This window comes from Perca fluviatilis, chromosome 10 (assembly GCF_010015445.1).
Source record: "Perca fluviatilis chromosome 10, GENO_Pfluv_1.0, whole genome shotgun sequence".
Lineage (NCBI taxonomy): Eukaryota > Metazoa > Chordata > Actinopteri > Perciformes > Percidae > Perca > Perca fluviatilis.
In genome coordinates, this window is record NC_053121.1 from 34,001,063 (window position 1) to 34,023,592 (window position 22,530).

Below are 22,530 nucleotides of genomic sequence, written 5' to 3' on the forward strand. Positions count from 1 at the left end.
TTTTGCGTCCTGCTGCTCCCATCGTCAGCCAGGAAATATTTTTTTTACTAAAGCAGTATATGAAATCAGATGTATTACCTACCACCATTTAGTTTTTTTTTGTTATTTAAGATATTTATAAAATATCTGGTCATGCCAGAAGTAATTATTCCACTCATTTTTTAAACAATGCAATTTCCCGTTTCAGCTACCAGGGGGGGCAGTGCCCCCCAACCAACTCATGGGTCAGACCCATCTGGTGGCGAAAGAGGGCCGAGACAAAGAGCTACATGCTACACCCCCAGACTAAAAAATGTTGGGTGACCCTCCCCTCATCAAAGAATAAAAAGACATGACCCTCCCCCATTTTCCTCCGGTGGTCCATTCCATAAATACAGAACGGTCCCTGATTATAAAAAAGTTACGCTTTAAAGCTTTAATAGACCAAACCACTGATGAATTAATCGAAAAAATAATACACAGAATAATCGACTATTAAAATAACTGTTAGTTGCAGCTATAAAGAAAAGACAACAACTTAAACTATTATCAAAAAAGCAAAAAAGATCCTGCAGATACAAGGTCACCAAATAATTATGTAGACATAAAATATGTAGCCTTATGACAAAAGAACTAGTTAGGGAAGAGCGGACACAAAGACCTGAGAGGTATTGTTCCCTTTTTTTTTCAGCTTGAAGAAAGCGACTGAGTCTTATTGGAGATGAAGGCCGACTCTACCAAACTGCAGCCTGCATGCATAAATAATGACAGAATACATTTGCTTTCTCACATTTTGGGAATTTAGCTGACGCTCTTATCAGGAGGGACTTGGAGAGAGTGTGTGAGCACAATCAATTCAACTCCATTAACACCAACTTGGGACAAAAAAGTGCACATGTGAGAGTTAAAGATCTATATAAAAATATCCCTGTAAAAGCTGAGAATGGGCATCAATAACAGCAACCTAACCTAAAACCTAACAGGTTTGCGAGAGTTTTCATGGAGGATAAAAGCACAACTGCCCTGTTGGTTATTTAGAGTCAGATGCCGCATTAGATCAGAGAAGTGGGCCTGCACAATGTTACTTTACACAAAGAGAAAACAAGCCCAAACTTTGTTTTCCGACTAATCATATTTTATCTGAACAAAAATATGTATGCACTTAAATTAATTTTCTACTTTTTTACCAATACTCTCACTGTTAGGACAAAGATTAAACTGCATCATTTGACTTATAAAAGTAGTATTTAATTCCAGAGCTGTTATGGAGGTAAAATTAATCTGGTTCATTGGGTTAAGTTTGGGAATGACAATACAAATATGAATGGAATGATATTCATGAGGTTTGGAAGTTCTATTTCGTATAGGCTTTGCCCTCTAAGCCTTTGATTGCTGCGGTCGCGGGCGTGAGCCTGGAGAGCAGGCTGTCTATGGGTCTGCTGGATGTTGCTGGACCGTCCAGCGTTGTCTGCGATGAGGCTAGCGGACACTGGCAGCTGCGGCAGACGCAGCGGGAGCTGCTTGGTACGAAGGTGGTCGTAAACTCAAGAGCCAGCGGATGCCGGGTGCCATGGCGGTCGAGAAGGAGGCCGCAGTGTGCTGCTGAGGCTGCAATATCCAACGCCAGCGGACACCAGGTGCCGGAGGGGACGAGGACGGGGCCGCAGAGATCACCGGTGGAGTCATTGACGGGGCTGCTACCCTGGGGAGTCGAGGAGGCTGACAGGCACTGTGTGTTGCTGGAGACACCAGTAGTGTCGGTTACTAAAGCGTTGCCCAAGGCCACTTCAGTGAGAAGTAACACGTTGGACTTCACTGAGGAGCAGATATCCGTTTTTGCGTCGAAGGGTTTGCACTGTTTTCATTTAAACATTCGCAGCTTACTGCCAAAGATCACGGAGGTACGTGAGCTGGCCTGGAAAATCAAGGCAAGCATACTATGTTTCTCAGAGACATGGTTAGATTCTCATATCACTGACTCCAAAGTTGAAATTGTAAACTTTGTTATCGTTCGCAAAGACCGGAATAGACAAGGGGGAGGGACATGCATATTTGTGAGGTCCGATATTGATTTTAAATTAAGACAGGATTTGGCCAATGTCAACCTTGAAGCTGTATGGATTGATATTTTACTTCCAAAAAGCAAACCAATATTGTTTGGTGTTGTTTATAGGCCTCCAAATCAGAATGACTTCATCCAATCCTTGGAATGCGTATTTGCAGGTTGCCATGATTTTTTAAACCGGGAAGTCATCTTAATGGCAGATAATAATATTGATGTTTTTAATACAGAAGGGCCAATGTACAATGGCTTTTGTGATTTCCTGAAAATGTATGGTCTAATCCAATTAATTAATGTTCCAACCAGAATAACGGAACATAGCCAAACCGCTATTGACCATATCATGGTATCTGGCACATGTAAAATCCTATGAAGTGGTACCATTTTTTAACTTACTGTACCAGGAAAGTTAAGAGGGTTCAGATTAAATGTCATAAATCTGTGAAGAGTAGAAGTTTAAAAGGGTACGATGTTAACAACTTTCAGGACATACTAACGAATATTAACTGTTTGGAAATTACCAACATATGTGACGTTGATATAGCATGGGATCGCTTTCAATCTATTTTCTTGGAAGTACTTGACAAGATAGCCCCATTAAAAGAGACCAGGATTAAACAGAGATCTCAACCTTGGATAAACAATGATATCATGGACACTATTTACTTGAGGAATACAATTCTAAGTGAGTTTAAAAAAACCAAACTGCCTGCTCTTTTTAATGAATATAAAATACTTAGAAATAAGGTACAGCGAATGGTGGATAAGGCGAAAGAGGACTTTTTTATGTCTAAAATTGAGGAGCATAAAAAGGATCCCAAGAAATTGTGGGCAACTCTTAGGCCTTTGGGAACGAAAGAGAACCCTAAGCAAAAACAAGGTAAAATAGGCCTAGATATTAATGGGTCCATATTGTATGATAAAAAATTGGTCGCAGATACTTTTAATAATTTCTTCACAACAATTGCAAAAAATCTGGTGCAGAAGCTTCCATCTACTTCTGTTGGTTTTAGTGATCCACAGAGGGTACATACGTTTTATGAAGAAAAGGGAGTCCAGCCAAACACTTTTTTTTTTTCAAACAAGTAACAGAGGAGCTGGCCTGAATCCTTCTAAGGCTACCGGTCTTGACAACTCTGCTCCCAGATTTCTAAGAGATGCTGCTGAAATAATCACTCCTGTCATAACCTGTCTTATTAATTTATCCATTGAAAATAACCATTTTACAAATAAATTTAAGGTGGCAAGAGTGATGCCTTTATATAAAAAGGGGCCCAAATCTGATCCTGGAAATTTCCGCCCTGTATCTATCCTGTGTTCAATATCAAAAATTGTTGAAAGGATCATTTATGAGAAAATAGACAGTTATTTAGCAGAGCAGAACTTTTTATTTGACTTTCAGTCAGGCTTTAGAAAAGCCCATTCCACTGATACCTGTCTGCTTTACCTTTCAGATTTTATTAGGAAAGAGGTAGATAAGGGGAACTTTTGTGGCATGGTGTTAATAGACCTTCAAAAGGCCTTTAATACGGTTGATGTATGATTGGTATGATATCCTTTTAAACAAACTCAAAGCTCTGGGATTTTCTCGTACATCTCTGCAGTGGGTGAGGTCATACCTGGTTGGCAGAGAACAGGTGGAAGATGTGGAAGGGACCTTGTCCTCACCACTTAAATTAACGTGTGGTGTTCCCCAGGGGAGCATTTTGGGTCCTCTCTTTTTTTTGTTATATGTTAATGATATGCCGTCTGCCATAACTTGTAATTTATTTTTATTTGCAGATGATTCAGCTATTTTAGTCTCTCATAAAGAGAAATCAGAGGTGGAAACGTTAGTTTAGAGCTCCTTAACCTCAGTGTTTGGTTAACAGACAACAAGCTATCTCTCCACCTGGGCAAAACAGAGTCAATTCTTTTTGGGTCCAGAGTTAAACTGAAAAAGTCTATGGGGTTTAGGGTAGTCGTAGATGATGTTGAAATTACGGCCAAGGAAGCGGTCACTTACTTAGGCTGTATACTGGACAACAAACTATCAGGGGAGTTTATGGCCCGAAAAATTATCTCAAAGGTAAGCCAAAGGACTAAGTTCCTGGCAAGAATATCCAGCCTCTTAGATAGTAACACCTTGAAAATCCTGGCAGATGCTCTTGTTCAATGCCATCTTGACTATGCCTGTACATCTTGGTATACAGGCATTACTAAAAGCCTCAAAGACAAGCTACAGATCTGTCAAAATAAACTGACCAGAGTGGTTCTTAAACTCCATCCTAGAACTCATCTTCTCCCTGACCATTTCTCCAGTCTTAGGTGGCTCAGAGTGGAGGAGAGAGTTTCCCAACTTAAACTGTGTTTAGTTTATAAGATAAGAAATAACCTGGCACCCAAGTATTTATGTAATTACTTTTCAAAAATTAGTGATATGCATAGCTATTCCACCAGGGTTGAGTTCCACAGATTACAGGCCCTGCTGTTTTAAGAGCTGTATGGGAAAGTACTCTTTCCTATACTCGGCAGCTGTCTTGTGGAATGGCTTACCTTCCAACCTTAAATTGCTGAGCTCCTCCTACTTTCATTTTAAATCTTCAATAAAAAAATGGTTATCAAGCCCATAAACAAACTCAAAAGATCCTTGAAGTACTAGGAATATTGTACTGTTGTTTGTACTGTATTGTCTGTTTATGTGGCTGTATGTCTGTCAGGGAATCTAGTCCCTGTTTTCCTTTGTGTTTTAGATCTGTTTTATTTGTCTGTTTTGATTAAGACCCCTCTGCCCCTCCTGCGAGGCTGGCTACATCTTTTCACCACGGCGACCACGGTGGCGTTGTCGAGGATCCAGGCGTGGCAGACTGTGGCCCAGCGAAATATCTGGCTCCACATGTCACAGCTACCCACGGAGGTCAGACGTGAGCTTCTGTACGGCCCCATAGCTCCCGATGGACTATTTGGACCTCGCTTACAGATGGCCACGTCCCACCTTCACCAGGCAACCGAGGAAGCGGAGCGGCTACGGTGGCTTGGCTCCTGGAAAGCGCCACCCAACAGCAACGCCACCGCTCCACCAACCGCCATAAGAGGAAACGCCCCACAGCCTCTGCTGCGGCTACATCCTCCCAGGCTTCGACCTCCGCTCCTCCGCCTGCCCCCTAAGCAGTAGCCAGCCCCCAACCGGCAGGTTTCACGGGGCCGAAGGACCATGAAGGCGGCTCCCACCTGGTCAAACCCACCCCCGGAGCCACCCACCAAGCAGCGGCGACGGTGGCAATGACGGGGCGTGGGGAACGTCTGTCCCTCCATGGTTGAAAACTGGAAACACAACGGTCCTTTTAAGGGCCACTCCAGTCTTTCTAAAGAGCAGTTTCCCTTCAACCGAGCAGTCCTTGTTCCCACTGAACATTACGCTGATAACATGACAGATGTTCCCCACACAAGCACACACCAGGTCACCGCTGCTCGCAGAGCTCCACCGCTCTTTCACTATGCAGACAGCGGGAGCAAATGCCCACCCGCTACAATTAGCGCTGCTCAGTTATCCTCCTCCCCCCGGCTATGCCAGCGGGATGAGGATGACGATGACCCGCCACCCTTTCGACAGGGCCCTACCATGGGTTGGGCGACACGATCTACTCATGTCTCGCCCAGCGCGGCATGGATCAGGCTGACAGACATGGACTCATGGAGGTCAAAACTGATATCGCGGGGCTACACACTCCAGTTCGCCTCCCCCCATGCCTCGCTTTGCGGGCGTGTTGGAGACAACTATGTCATCTCAGGCAGAATCAGATGCCATGACGTCAGAAGTACGGGAACTGCTGTCAAAAGGAGCAATTTCCCGCGTTCCTCCGGGGAGGAGAATGAGGGATTTTACTCCCGCTACTTTCTCACTCCAAAAAAGTCAGGCGGGTTATGTCCCATCCTCGACCTGTCCCAGTTCAACCGGTGCGTCATGGAGCGTCCATTCCACATGCTGACTATCAGACGTGTTGGAATGCGTGCGCCACCAAGAATGGTTTACATCTGTGGATCTGAAAGACGCATACTTTCACATCCAAATCATTCCCAGGCACAGGAAATTCCTGCGCTTCTTTTTCCAAGGGGCTCATTTCCAGTACAACCGACTACCGTTCGGTTACTCACTGGCCCCCCCGCACTTTTTCCTAGTGCATGGAGACGGCACTTCAGCCATTGCAGGAAAAAGGCATCAGAGTCCTGTTTTATCTGGATGATTTGCTCATCCTGGCTCCCTCTCGGGAAATGGCGGCGCTGCACACTGTGGCAGTCCTGCAGCACCTACAGAGACTGGGTTTCGCCATAAACTTGCAGAAAAGCTCATTGGTTCCCACACAATCGATAGTTTATCTGGGCGTAGTGCTAAACTCGATTGTTATGAGGGCCAGGCTGTCAACGCCAAGGCAAGACGCGCTGATTTCTCTCCTGTCGCGCACGCGCCACGCGCAAAGGTGTCAGCACTGTCCGTCATGCGCCTTCTGGGCATGATGTCCGCAGGCTACATGGTAGTACCCTTGGGGCTTCTCCACATGAGAAAAATCCAGAGGTGGTTCCTTCGTCAGCGCGTCGACCCCATACGCTACAAGTGGTGAATGCTGACCATCCCTCCTTCTCTGCAGTCAGACCTGTCATATTAGGGGAACCCCAGGACCTTGTCAGCTGGGGTTCCCCTGGGCAAGGTGACGTCATACGTGACATTGTACACGGATGTGTCCCTCACTGGCTGGGGAGGAATGTGCGAATCACAGGTGGTGGGAGGGGAATGGCCACCTCCCCCCCTCCCACACATAAACTGCCTGGAGCTGTCCACGGTGCTGAAGGTCGTAAGCACTTCGCCCCAGTGGTAGCGGGGAGGCATGTTGTCGTATAGACAGACAATGTTACAGCAGCAGCGTTCATAAATCGCCAGGGCGGCGTACGTTCGGCCCGGCTATTGGAAATAGCCAGGAGCCTTCTGCTGTGGTCACACAGTCATCTGCTGTCCCTCAAGGCTGTTTACATCCCCGGGATACTAAATCGGACGGCAGACCTAATGTCGAGGGGAGGGCCCTCTCACAACAAGTGGAAATTGAATCACACTATCGTTCAGAAGCTGTGGAGCAGGTTCGGCGAAGCGGAGGTGGATCTGTTCGCCTCACGAGAAAACACACAGTGCGCTCTGTGGTTTTCCTTGAGCACACGGGACAATCCAGCCCTTGGCGTGGACGCTTTCTCCCACCATCCCTGCCGTGGTGCGCACTATTCGGAGCACGAGAGCCCCCTCTACAACAGCGTGTTACGCGGCGCGTTGGTCCGCTTTCCAGCGCTGGTGCATGGAGAGGGAAACAGACCCTATATCGTGTCCCCTGCCTCTCGTGTTGACTTATCTCCAAACATTGGTAGATAACGACTTGGATCCGTTCACAGCCAAAGCCTACGCAGCGGCCATTTCATCCTGCCATGAAGGCTATGGAGAGAAAACGGCTTTTGCGCATCCCCTAGTAAAGCGTTTTTTGAAAGGGGTCAGACGACAGAAACCCGCCGTGCGCTCTCTCACACCCAAATGGGATCTGCCCCTAGTGCTTCGAGCTCTGAGGAAGCCTCCTTTCGAGCCCTTGGCACAAGCCCCTCTCAGGTTGCTGTCTCTAAAAATGGCGCTTCTCCTTGCCCTGACGTCAGCCAAGCGAGTGAGCGACTTATGTGCGCTGTCAGTTTCGCCATCCTGTCTCTCCATTAGAGGGGACGGGAGCGCAGCCACCCTACAGCCTAACCCTTCTTTCACACCGAAAAATTCTAACAAATTCCTTTCGGTCGAGGGTTTTTTCCCTCCAGGGTTTTTTCCCGCCGCCTCATAACAATGACGCGGAGGAGGAGGTTTCCCACCGATTGTGCCCGGTGCGTGCGTTATCACAGTATGTTTTACGCACGGCGGACACAGCAGCTGTTTGTTCACTATAGGGAACACTCCCAAGGAGGCTATCACCCAGGCCTATAACACGGAGGGGGCGGAGCCCCCCAGGGCATCTGGGCACATTCTACAAGGGCACTATCGGCATCAACAACTCTGTTCAGAGGCATGAGAGTTGCCGACATCTGTGCAGCGGCCTCTTGAGCATCACCATGCCCTTTCATCCGTTTCTATTTACGGCATATGTCCGAGCCCTCTCTGACTCACTCGGTCCAATCCTCACTCAACGACGAATGATGCCCCATCGTGTATATATATATATATATATATATATATATATATATATATATATATATATATATATATTATGTACATATGTATATATTTTTGTCACTATCACACTTCCTCTCTCACTACCATGCACGCCTACAATCATGATATGTGCTGCTGCATGTGTACTGCCTAGGGTCCCCCACCCCCCCCCCCCTAATCTGGGAGGCTGGGAGGAACTCGGGCATCCCATAATTATCAATCATGTATTACCCTCACCAATCATGCATGCCTGCACTCTCGGCTTGGGCTTTACAGCCAGCTAAGCCAAATCATTACCATGGCAGCGTATGAGAGAGAGAGAGACAGTGAAGGGAAAAAAAGTTTAGTCTATGTTCCACTTGTGGGCTCTGGTCGCAGGTGAAGCATTGACTACATCAGCTTCGCCCTAACCCATAGCGTGGCTTAGAGGGCGAAGCCTATACGAAATAGACCGATAGTTACGTTATTGTAAAAAATAAGTTGGGCTTATCAGTGAAACAGAAACAGCACAACAATATTATATACTGATAGTATTAGACTATTTTCACACTGGATTTTTAATTGTTTTGGTCTGAACCTGAGTCTGATTGTTGCAATTCATTTGAACCCATTCTTTCCTACAATATGCTTTCCTTATCAAAGTATAGATGTTAACTTCTGATGCCAGTAAGTGATGTTGGTGCGTCGTATTTCTCCGCGATGGTCACAAAGTGATCCTTCTCCTCTCGTCTCTCTCTCTCTCTCTCTCTGATAGAAAGAGACAGGTTGAGTGTGGAAAACTAATTGTTAATTGTAGTCTATGGGCCCTATTTTAACGATCTGAAACGCAAGTATGAAACGCAAAACGCAAGTAGCTTTGTGGGCGGATCTCGGCTGCTGTTGCTATTTTACCGGCGGGATAAATGACTCTTGCGCCCGACGCAAATCTAAAATGGGTTGGTCTGAAGTAGCTAGGTTTGGTTTGGGCGTAACGTGCAATAAACCAATCAGAGCGTCATCTCACATTCCCTTTAAGAGCAGGGCGCTTGTTCCATGGCGGATTGCTATTATGACGGCGGATTTGCCTGGCGCACGCCAGCGGGAGCTGCCGATGCGAGATGCGGCAAAGTAATAAATGCCCGTCTTGGCTGGGTGGCGATGTTGCTGCGGCCACTCGGGCGCATCTCCTCAAGTCTGGAGAGGATTGCTGCAGCAATGGAGCGTGGGCCTCCAAACACACCACCTGCACCTGTTGTGCCCCTTCCTCTTCCCCCACTCCATCTCCATCCACCCGCTCCATCAGGAGCGCATCGCGCATTACTCCCGGACCAGATTCCGCCGGAGTGTCCAATCCCACCGTAGTTCAACATCACGTCTCCTTAAGTCCTCTAATATTTCCTCATTTATGTCATCAACACATCCATGATTCATGGAAATGTGTAAAACACGACAAGCCACAAAGAATGCTGCGACTTGTTGAGGACTGTAAGTGCCTCCTGATCTATCCAAACACCTGAAGCGCATTTTCAGTAATATTTTCCTTTGTAATTATGTATGGTTTTCAAAAATGGGAACTGCTGTAGATGAAAGAAGTGTATGCGCGTTGTGCACACGCTACATTATGGCCAAGCATGCGCCCCTAAAATAGCATCTGAATAACGCGCTACTGACTTTAGACTAGCGCCACTGACTTTAGACCAGGTTTTTCCTGGTCAGTGGCGGAATTGTTTTCTGAAACTGCAGAATAGCACAAAGTAACGTTTGCGCCGGAACACGCCTCCTCTTTTCGCTGAACCGCCCCCAGGAGCGCAAATACATTCCCTAATTTACCGACGTGCGTCTGTGGAGGGAAAAGTCCGCTGTGCGTCGGGTGCAAAATAGGAATGATACATGCGTTGGTGTACAAAGGCAATTGCGCTGAGTGCAAGATAGGGCCCTATATGTGCGTGCGTGCGTGCGTGCGTGCGTGCGTGCGTGTCACTCTCTCTGTCCATCCGTCGGTCTCTCTCCGTGCGTGTGCCTGATTGTGTGTCTCGCTGTGAGAAGTCAAGACAGCCAAAATCACCATGAACCTACGGTATATATGTGTTTCTTTTTGGTTTTTAAATGTTTTATTTTTGTAAAATATCCGGATGCACTGTGTTCTTCGTTGATGCTCTGCGCCTGGTGTGGCAAGACAGATTGGATAACGCCAAAATGAAAATAGCTGCGCTTAGCAGCTATACGCGCTATACGCTTACACTTTGTCTAAAACTTACCAGTCTAATCTAAAGATTACCAGAACGAGTGAGATTTTCTCTGCCTCCAGAGCAGCTCTGCCTCTGAGAAATATCTGTATTACTAAATCAAATCTGTGTGTAGACTTTGATGTAAAAGGCTTTAAATGAGAACATTATCACAGGCTAATTTACTGCCAGAGGAGAGCATGAAAACATTTAGGCGTCAAGATCCAATTAATCTGCATCCGAAAGTCATTTTAGAAGCCAAGCTCCGCTGGATTCACTATCGCAGCCTGCTAAGAGACACAAACACACACACACACACACACACACACACACACACACACACACACACACACACACACACACACACACACACACACACACTGTGCATACACACACTCAGGAGCCTGTGATACATACAACCTTATTATTCACATTATTCATTAGAAATAGTCTAACAGACATCTGACACCTTCTGTGTTGTCTGACAGTGCAGACAAACCTTTGATTTATTGTATTGATAAAAAATGTTATCAATACAGCTGCCTGCGCCAGCCTTGTAACAGCTCACACTACACGAACACTTTACATGTCAAACTGAGATTCAAAGTGTATGTTTATGCATCAAGTTCAAGTTCTCCAACTTGACAGCATTTTATATTTGGCTCTGACTGCTGTCAAAATGCTTCTACTGCACAGCAGTAGCTTGGCTGAACGCATTCAGTGTAGACACTGGCCTGCTGCTGATGTTACAAGGTGTCAAACTGAAATTGGTCCAGATAGAAGTACAAGAGCACACACAAACAAAGACAAATATATTTCGACACACACACCGCAGCAGAACTCTATTGGAGAAGGAGAAGGAGAGTTTGAACCTTTTCTAACACGCTGTCGTGAAACTTCTGTTGCATTTTTTTGGCTGAATGAAGTCGACACTGCTCAAACAGAATCTGTCTCTGTTCTCAGACTCACTGCCTGAGGTGATACACCAAAAATAAATGCAGAATTTCTCTCTTCAACACTGAACCACTGTCTCTCACTCTCGGTTTTCCCTTTTCGGCCCTCCCCTCTCTCACATCCTTTTTCTCTTGTTTATGAACTCTCAGTGCCCTTTGCTCATCTCTTAACCTCCAGTCTCTCTATTTGTTTATGTATATATATATATATATATATATATATATATATATATATATATACTGTATATATATATATATACATATGTGTATGTGTGTGTGTGTGTGTGTGTGTGTGTGTGTGTGTGTGTGTGTGCGTGCACCCCAGCTACTCCATAATGCTAGTTTATCATCCACCTCTCTTTTCTTTCTTTCTCGTGTTCTTTGGTCATCTCTTAAGTGAAATCTATTTAACAAGTCCTGACAATGGACCTTTTTCACAGCAGACATTTGGACTTGTCATAGTAGGAAAAGCACAGCTGAAATTGATAACCTTAACGATGGCTTAATTCCATCAAGTGTCCCAGTGAGATATTTCAGTGAGTCAGCATGCACAATACCAGGACCTCTCCTAAGTAGAATGCAGCCATCATTAATGGTTTTGAATACACCTGTGCTTTTCCTACTATTACATGTCAACATGTCTGCCATGAAAAAAGGTCTATAGTTCCCTGCCTGCACACTGGGGCCAAAGTGCAATAAAAGACTTTACAAAGCATGTGCAATAATATTCTTTAACTGCGCAGTCAACAACCCTTTGAAACTTAATGACAGAATAGGTGTTTTGCCATTGCCTTCTCAAACAACACAATGTCGGAAATGTTTGCGGTCGACAATTTCTGTAACTTTCTGAAAACAGATAAGCCAACATTCCCTCTCTCATTTCACGTACAGGCAGGTGTGGAGGTGAGAAAGTGAGGATGTCTCTTTTGTCATTCTAAACATATCTTTCTGTCACACGTGACAGATCACGCCATTTGCAGTTGCGCCACCTCCTGACATTCGCACTATGACAGATCAATATAACCTCAAAATCTATTTATTTAGAATGGCTTTTAAGCAGCGTTGTGACAATTTCTGTTCTTCCTGCTTTTATGTATTATTTTTCTGATTTTACAGTATGTTTTATTCCTTTATGATTTTACTGTATGTTTCATTCCTTTCTGATGTTACTGTATGTTTTATTCCTTTCTGATTTTACTGTATGTTTTATTCCTTTCTGATGTTACTGTATGTTTTATTCCTTTCTGATTTTACTGTATGTTTTATTCCTTTCTGATGTTACTGTATGTTGTATTCCTTTCTGATTTTACTGTATGTATATGATTTACTGTTGTTACTTCATGTTAAGCACTTTGGATACCTGCTGGTTGCTGTAAAGCGCTATATAATTCAATGTGAATTGATTGATGTTGATGTGAACAATAAAGTGCAACACTATGTATGCCTTCCAGACTCTCTGTGGAGGCAGGCTTTTCACCGAGTGTTTGAGTGGGGCTGTTTGATATAGCTACATGCACACTTTTGCCTCCCGACACGGTCAGACAACACGTCCTACGGGTTAGTTCTTTATACCCCAAATACCCTGGCCTTTAGGCAACTAAAATGACGTGGTTATGTATGGCACAATACTGTATTTTGTATCTACTGCAGGTCTTCAACAATTTTTAAGCCAAGGATCCCTGAAATGAAAGAGAGACAAAGCTGGGACCCCCTACTTCATATATTGTATACAATTGAGTTGCATATTAAACTTGGCCTACAATAACATGTAGGGCGGCCTAAAGCCTGTATATATACCTTTTTAGTGCATACAATACTAAGCTAATAAAATAATAATTGTTGGCATGATTTTATAAATCATGTTTTAATGTTAACCATACAAGTGGCACAGTGAATCCTTAGGATATACTGGATCTGTGGATGGCTACCTTAGTGACTACCTTCTAGTATAGTAAGCCATCATCACTGTGTTTTTCATGCATAGGCTGATTTATATTTGCTAGTAATATGTTGGATTCATGTTAAGACATTTTCAATTTAGAAAAAAACTTATAAATAATTAATAATTTGGTGGCCCCACTGCAGTAAATCTGGGGACGCCCTAGGGGTCCCGGAACCCCTGTTGAATATCTCTGTGAGGAAAGATTACGGTCAAAACTAACCAACATTGAAACAGAAAATAAACGTGGGTCTCCTGTGTCACAGTCACTCTCACCTCCTCCCCCCCCCCAAAGAGGATTTGTGGCGATACGTCAACATCAGAATCAGAATCAGAAATCAGAACATCTCACTACCTTCCCCTTTGCTTCTGACAGACCGCCATAATTCAACCAATCACAAGAGGTGACTGTCTGAGAAAAAGCATTCGAACAAATGCACTCGGCTGCAAAACTTCTTAATGGAGTCTATGTGCAGCAAGCACCAACTTAACAACAATTCATGTCTACTTTTATAATTTACTGCTATCTGTATTTTTAAGAAAAATGTTTCTTTCATATATAATTGAAACAACTGACTTAAAGTGTATCTTCATTTCTTTAGAGCTTCTTTTTACAGTTCATGTTCTTATCTTTAGGCAAGGCAAGGCAAGGCAGCTTTATTTGTATAGCACATTTCAGCAACAGGGCAATTCAAAGTGCTTTACATAAAAACAGATAAAAAACTTAAAAACAGATAAAATACGAGGATAAAAGTTACAGTGCAGTATAAGAAATTAAACATTAAAGAGCAGTTAAAACAGTTAAAAATATAAAAGCAGATAAAATAGGAGATTTTAGGCTGCTAGTATGGGAGAATGTATAAGCCGTTGAGCTATACACGTACTCCACCTGCAATCCTTTCCGTTCCCAGAACGGGCCGGTCCCACCGGTCTTACTTTTTAATTTCTCTTTATATGCTTATATAGATTGTCATACAGTTTCAACAGTGCAACTTCAGTGTAAGAAATAAACAGTTATTTAAAGAAAGGCAATATCAAAAAGATAGGTCTTCAGCCTTGATTTAAAAGAACTGAGAGTTGCGGCGGACCTGCAGTTTGTTCCAGATATATGGAGCATAAAAACTAACACTGCTTCACCCTGTTTAGTTCTGACTCTGGGGACAACAAGCAGACCTGTCCCAGATGACCTGAGAGATCTGGGTGGTTCATAGTGTAGTAGCAGATCAGAAATGTATTTTGGCCCTAAACCGTTTGGTGATTTATAAACCAGCAAAAGTATTTTAAAATCAATTCTTTGAGGCACAGGAAGCGAGTGTAAAGACTTCAGTACTTGAGTGATGTGATCCACTTTCTTGGTCTTAGTGAGAACTCGAGCAGCAGCGTTCTGAATTAGCTGCAGCTGTCTGATTGATTTTTTAGAAAGACCTGTAAAAACACCGTTACTGTAGTCAAGTCTAATGAAGATAAAAGCAAGTTTTTCCAAATCCCGCTGAGACATAAGTCGTTTAACCCTTGATGTATTTTTAAGTTGGTAATAGGCTGACTTTGTAATTGTCTTAATGTGGCTGTTAAAATTCAGGTCTGAGTCCATGACTACACCAAGATTTCTGGCATTGTCTATTGTTTTTGACATTGTCGTTGAAGCTAAGTGCTGACTTTTAATCGTTCCTCTTTTGCTCCAAAAACAACCACCTCAGTTTTTTCTTAATTTAATTTAAGAAAGTTTCCGCACATCCAGTCGTTAATTTGTTCAATGCACATACTCAGTTGTTGTATTGGACTATAATCCCCTGGCGATAAGGTTATGTAAATTTGTGTGTCATCTGCATAACTATGGTAATTTATTTTGTTGTTTTCCATAATCTGAGCCAGTGGAAGCATGTAGATGTTAAATAGAAGAGGCCCCAGAACGGAGCCTTGGGGAACTCCGCACGTCATATTTTTTATGCTCAGATGTATAATTACCTATAGACACAAAGTAGTCCCTATTCTTTAAATAGGATTCAAACCACTTTAGTACTGAGCCAGTAAGGCCAACCCAGTTTTCCAATCGGTCTCGTAATATGTGGTCTCATGGTCGACCGTATCAAATGCAGCACTGAGATCAAGTAATACTAAGACGGATGTCATTAAAAACTTTAACAAGAGCCGTCTCAGTGCTGTGGTGGTAGATTATCTATCTATCTATCTATCTATCTATCTATCTATCTATCTATCTATCTCAATCCATCTATTTATTTTCTGATTTGTTTGGACTAAACACTTACCCATGTGTTTGAAAAGTAAATTATTTATCTCTGTCTATCTATCTATCTATCTATCTATCTATCTATCTATCTATCTATTATTTATTATTTTCTGATTTGTTTGGACTAAACACTTACCCATGTGTTTGAAAAATAAATTAAAAGATTAAGTTGAAAGAGACAATACCTGCAGCCCTGCTTATCTTTAGCAGACTCGGGACCTGATTGAATTGAAGTCTTAGACAATGAATCTCTATAATCTTGAAGTACTTTCTTCCCACGCTCTCTGTCTCTTCTGTCTTCATTGTGTGAAGCTAAAGGTTAGACATGAGAGTAGACTGCGTTGCAACGTTGCACTACTGCAAACACACGCACGCACGTACGCACACAAACACACACATACACACAGCCACTCACAAAATGAGTACACACAGTGACGCTTGGCTGATAACCTATCAGTTAAAAATAAAACAAAGCTATTTGATCAAATTCAAATTTGTTCAAAGATTATAGGACTACCTGTAGCACACTCCTTTCAGGAAGCTCACAATAATAGTATTCTCAGACTGGCCAGGAACATTTCAAAGGACTCCTCACGTTTTGCACAGAGAATATCAGCTTCTGCCTTCAAACAGACGCTTTACCGGGGATTTCCACTGGATGCGTAACAGCTGCGGACCGGCTCCGCTGCGTGTCTGCTGCGTGCTCCACCGTCCGTCAATAACCACCGGGTCCGGATTTGTTGCGGAACGGCTGCGGCCGTGACTGACAGCTGTAGTCACGAGGACCCACAAGTTCTCGCGAATTCAGGTAGAATAGAACCACAAAACAAACAATAGTTTGTTTCCATTCAGAGGACTAGAGGGGAAACGACTCTGTGCTGTGTTTTCAAGGGGTAGTGCAGGGAAATATGATCCGCCGTGAGCACGGTGTATTTTATTTTGAAAATTAACCAGATATTTATTTTGTATCTGTGCTCGACTTCCTGTCCCACAATATCTGCCGTGTGTTGAATTGCTGCGGAGCTCTCCGTCGTCCGTTAAATAGAAGCTCTGCATATCTGCTGCGGAGGGCTGCGGACTGACGGAACTGGGACGGAATAGGGACGCAGACGTTCCGCAGTCTGTGGAAATACACACACTGACTTTAATGGAAACCTAATGACTCAGAGACGTTCCGCAGACGTTCCGCATCCAGTGGAAATTGCCAGTTAAAGTTCGTTCTTTGAATCGCAACAGACTCAAAAACTCTTTCATACATCACTCTATCCTATCGTTAAACCAGCTACATTAAATCCAGTGCAATATTTATTCAGGGTTACAAGTCTCCAAGACCTTGTCTGTGTGTATGTTCATGTCATTTTCTGTTGTTATACATGTATGCTTTGTTTCCTTACTCAGGTGTTTATGTCATTTGTGGTAATGTTTCGTGTATGTCTTTTGGTGTTGTTCATTTTGTGTATGTCTGTATGTCTGTGTCCTCTTTTTTTATACGAGCTGCCCAGGGATTTAAAAGAATTTCAGCCCTGGCTGACAATAAAGTTGTATCGTATCATATCATATTGTATCGTATTGTATTGTATCGTATTGCATCGTATCGTATCGTATCGTATCATATGCTGAGGCTGATAATGAAATCAAACTGACTTCTTCACAGACAACGCTCCTTCTCACTTCCAAAAAAAAAAAAGTTTCTCTCCTGAATTCTCTTTTTTAAAATGAAATAAATCATCATCATCCTCCCACACTGTCAGCCTTCACCACCCTGAATCCTGTGCAGGACGATGTGATATCAGAGCCTCGGTGTATTTAGCTGAAGCTGCCTTCAGAAGCCGATCTGACAGCGGAGCGCGTCAAAGACTAGAGGTAATTACCTCGATTTAGCAGCTTACATGAACTGACTCGGGGAGATTTAGGGCTCATTCTGACACTGCTGAACAACATGCAAATCACTTCTGTGTGTGCCTCTGTATGTGTATTGTTTTTTTCTATGAAGCACACTACTTCATGTGCAGGGTGATGGGTTAAAGTTAAAAAAAATACACTCATAGCCTGTTATATGTTTAAAAAAAAGTCTTAGTAATTTCATGGACTGTGAGAATCTTACAATCTGTAATGAGGTTCAAAAGATCATACATTCAGGAGTACTAGTTCATAGGGGCTGATTAAAATCATATAATTGTGTTTAACAGTTAAAAAGGGTTAACATTCTAAGTTATCTTGTTTACTTTATCCTTTATTGTCTAATTTAAGGCTAAAGTATTAATCTATGATCTACAAGGTGGTCTTAATCTATTAGTCTGATATCGATTGATTTTGTCTTTTGCCTGCTACTAGGCTGGGGAAATTGCGGTATTTTTCTCATTACACTTAAGTTCTCAGTGAGGAAAGATCACTGCATCACAGAGGCGTAACCCAGGCAAAGACTGATTAAGACCAATATTTCAAGCAGCTAACTAATGTGGAATGGAGTTGAAATAACCTGGAATCCTCAAATAAAAGCTGGTGTTCAAGTAGTGTTCAGGTCTTGAATAATACCTGGTCTTATTGTTGTCTACATGTAGCATGCTCACATTTACAAAGAACACTGGTCACTGGTTACAGCATAGGTGATTTTGCCAGTTTTGTTAGTACAGGTTGTGTATATGTGAATGCTGTAATTGATCAAATTTGTGATTTTAATGCAATTAATTATGCAGCCAAATACCAAACCACTTTGTTGAATATGTGTAAGGCATTGTCATGTGAAAACCTTGCAACTCCACTGGTTGTCTTCATGATATCAGCTGACTGAACACATGTTCATTCCTCCCTTTAATGCCCTATGTATGAACTTCTCTTACAACACTTGAGGATAAAGTCTGAAATAGATCATCATAAAGAGGCATGAGGCTGTTTCTGACCCAACATCCATTGCACTTTTTAACTGCTTCTTTTTCTCACATTGGCAAATATTTTTGGGATCTCTAGCCATGCAAAACTAGCCTGGTTCTCAACCTCTACAATTCCTGCCTACATCTCCAATGTTTCCAGTGTTAAAAAAAGACCATTGCAAATTGCAACAAAAATGGCAATAAGCCTGGATAAGACACAGCTGTATTTCTTACACCATTAACTGTAACTACAAAGTCTTACCACAGCTTCCATGTTGACTGAAAATGACATCAACGGGACAGGCACGTCACTCACTCTGAGTTTGCATGTGGTGCTACTATTTTGTACCAAGTGCACCACTCTAAAATAATCAATACTAGAACAATTTTCTTTGACGTGTGAGTTGACTGTTCTATACAGCACTAACACATGAACTGACTCTAAATATAGCTTATACTTGCACACCTCACAGGAATAGCAGGGTGTTTAAATGGACAGGCAAACTGTTCATCACTGTCTGCAATTCAGTGTTGAGATAAGCATGAATTATCCCCCCCCCCAAAAAAAAACTGTGAGTCAGCTCAGGCCTAAGCTCTCAAGATACATACATTACTCATAAATAATCTAAACTTTGTTGCTGCAAGTATGTTTTAAGATCTACATCAGAGAGCTCCTTCAGGGGAGGGGGGGGTCAGCGGTACTGCAGGGGGGCCGCCAAATTATTGTTTGATGGTTTACTTTTTTTATTTAAATATGTCTGAAAATATACATTAACATGAATGATAATTCTTTTTTTAATGTACACAACATTGATGATAGGCTTACTGGCGTACAGCTGAGGTAGCCATAAGGTAGCCAAGCTTAAGGATTTACTGTGCCACAGTTTAACATTAAAACATGATGTATACATTTATGAATATGCCAAAAAAATATTTTAAAAGCTTAGTATTGTATGCACCATAAAAAGGTATGTGTAAAGGTTTTAGGCCGCCCTACACGTTATTGTAGGCCACATTTTAAACAGTATCTGTAGAAGGGGGTCCCTGCTCAGTCTTTTTTTCAGAAGGGGTCCTTGGCCTAAAAAACATTGAAGACCCCTGGTCTACATTATGCCCAAGCGGCAACCTCTGGTGCTGAAAAAGAGGAACCAAAAACTGCAGTTCCTCAAATGGCCACTTGAGGCTGTCTCCAAAGGCGAGTCAATCCCAATAGACCCACGTGTAAAAATGCCCAACTTAACAGCAGAAATTAACATCTTTACAGCATGGTACCAAAAACCGGTTGGGGCCCCAATTATTAATTTACCCCTTGAGGAAATTGTATGTGAATATGTCTTTATACAAATTACCCGTTTAAATTATATTCATGCTTAAAGTTCTGCATAATTAGCAGAGCATTCCACTTTGAGTGACAGGTGGCTGCGGTCTCAGTAAGCGAGCACAAAGCTCAGCTCCATCCACACTCTACCTCTTGGCCCATTTTAGGATTAGCTGGGAGTTATCAGACCGAGCCGCCCACTTTGAGCTTAATTTTGGCTCATCAGAAACCTATGGGTGACGTCACAGAGACTACATCCATATTTGATAAAGTCTGCATTCAGCCCTCTAGTGGACAAAAATCACATAACGCAGCTTTTATGTGAGGAAAAAAACAATCAATCTGGGCTGTTAATTGGCTGAAAATAAAAGTCTGATACCGTCCAACCAATGGTCCATCCATGAATCCATCTGACCGTTGTTTAAAAGCTCTGGTTCTGGCTGTGGGCCAACTCCAGCTCAATATGAAAACCGTCATAAGGCCAGCATGATTTTTATTCCTATTGATACATCTGTAAAGTTTTATTTGAAAATCAAGTAATCTGTCCAATTTTTCCCATCTGGTCATCTGGGTCACACAGTTAAGCAAGGTAGCTTGTCCTCCCCAGCACTTCCTGAAAGATCCCGCGGCATTCCCAGTCCTGACGAGAAATATAATCAATCCTTTTGGTTCTGGGTCTTCCCCAGGGTCTCCTCCCAGTTCAACATACTTCATAAAATGTCAGAAGCAATGATAAATTCTCTCTAAGAGTTGCCAGAACACAAAATTTTCATCTCGAGATTTCTCTCTAATCGGCTGCCAAGTAAAAAAAATGAATACTAACATTAAAAAAGAAAAGCGAGGACATTTTTGAGGCTTTAACAATCAAATGTTTGGCATTTTACTTGAAATCGGTTATCTCAGTTATAATAATTGTTCTGCAAATCAGCTAATCAGTCTGTTAACTTTTCATAAGAGTATAATTTAGGCTGAAGAAAATGAACTGTGGGCTTGAGCCCACCTGGTCTCAAGGCAACAAAGTGGACTGGACTCTATGGCTCCAAAAACTAAAAGAATAATCCTTAAAGGCTTATTTCAAATCATATCATAGTGGGGGGTCTCCCCCAGGGTTATTTTGAGCATCAAAGACTTCATTTGCTGCATTCTGACACACTTTTATGAACCAATTTACGGTGGAAATACCTTTATTTAGCCTATGCGAAGAAGAAAAACACAGATGACAATTCAAAATGTATCAAAAATATAATAGAAAGTATGTTGTTGCGTGTCATTGGGCATTTTTAAGTGGGTATATGGAAATCCTGGAGCTTTCTTAGTGGGTATACTGCGTATCCCTGCGTATCACGTAGACTACACCACTGGGATGACACATTGTACCTGCACCTTTGATCCAGGCACATTGATTCCTTCCATATCTGTATCATAAATATTACATAACCGTAATAAGCAAAGCCGTTAAGAAACTGCATAGTAAAAATGAGTCGAGTACAAGTGAAGTGTATTAGTTACCACATGAATACATTTTAGAACAGTGTTTGCGACTGGCAATTTGTCAAACATTGAATATCAAGCAATGCCATGGAATAAACTGCAGCTGTCCGTTTGTGATACTGTACAGCATTTAAATGTTTTACAGCTGAAAGAGATGAAAGAAGGAATCTGACAATAGAGTGTATTCAATAGAGTTGGCCTATCGAATCTAGAATGTAGCAGCCAGAAACCCATTGAGAATTCTACATATTCCTTCCTCAAAAACATAAACGTGCAAAAGTCTTAAAATCCTTGCAGCTTTTCAAAAACAATCCGCACTATGTTTCATCTGCATGACATAAGTGATTTTGTAAAAGTAGATGTTGTCAGTCTCTTTTGATTCCCAGCAGTGGTAATGTCAGATTAGGATAGAAACGTATTATTTAATTTAAACTCTGTTACAAAACAACTAGGGACCTCCCTCACAACAGCATAGTAGAGATAATACATTTTATTTATATAGCGCTTTTCATGGTACTCAAAGACACTAAAGCAATATATAAGCAATAAAATCAACACATAAAACAAGCATATTAGAAGCAATTAAAAACAGTAAAACCACTAACTATCAGGTGAGAAATGCCAGTGTGAAGAGATGTGTTTTGAACACACATATCCATTTAAAGGAGCAGAAATGAGTTAAAAAAACAACAATTAAAAAGTCAAGAACCAGGCGCAGTTAATTGCTGTTACTCTCAAATTAAAACCACAGAATTAGCATAACTCCCAACAATACAGCAATATGACTGATTTACCATCAGTGACTGGTCATTAAAGGATCGCTTCAAGACTCCTGCTTCGCGCGAACAACATGTGACAGCTGACAGTCGATATGGATCTATAGGCCACCTTATCGATACATTACTGATCGGAACAAAATCGGCCGGCTTGCAGCCTCACATCCCCCGAAATCTCATGTGTGGAAAACTAGAATTCACACTTAAACAGATCGATATGAAGCGAGGAAATGGGAGTTTATAGCCTACCAGTGGAGGTCAAAAGACCAACCCCATTTAAAAAAATAGGCTACAATATTCCTTTTATATATTTTAATCTGACAATAAAAGCACGCTTTGGTAATTAGAATCTGCTATTTAACGTTATGGGATGCAATTGAAGATATCCAAATACCATCACAAGTAGCCTGCCCTGACATTACCACCATACGTTCCGAAAACAATATCATAATTTCCATTTTAGAATAAACTTGCTTACTTAGAGC

At 42.3% G+C, this 22,530-nt stretch overlaps 1 protein-coding gene across 2 annotated transcripts in view; it reads right to left on the bottom strand.

Annotated features, from left to right (window-relative positions):
* htr4 (5-hydroxytryptamine receptor 4) overlaps nt 1-22,530 on the bottom strand; it is a 215,740-nt gene that overhangs the window by 192,429 nt on the left and 781 nt on the right. The gene's annotated exons all lie outside the window — the stretch shown is intronic.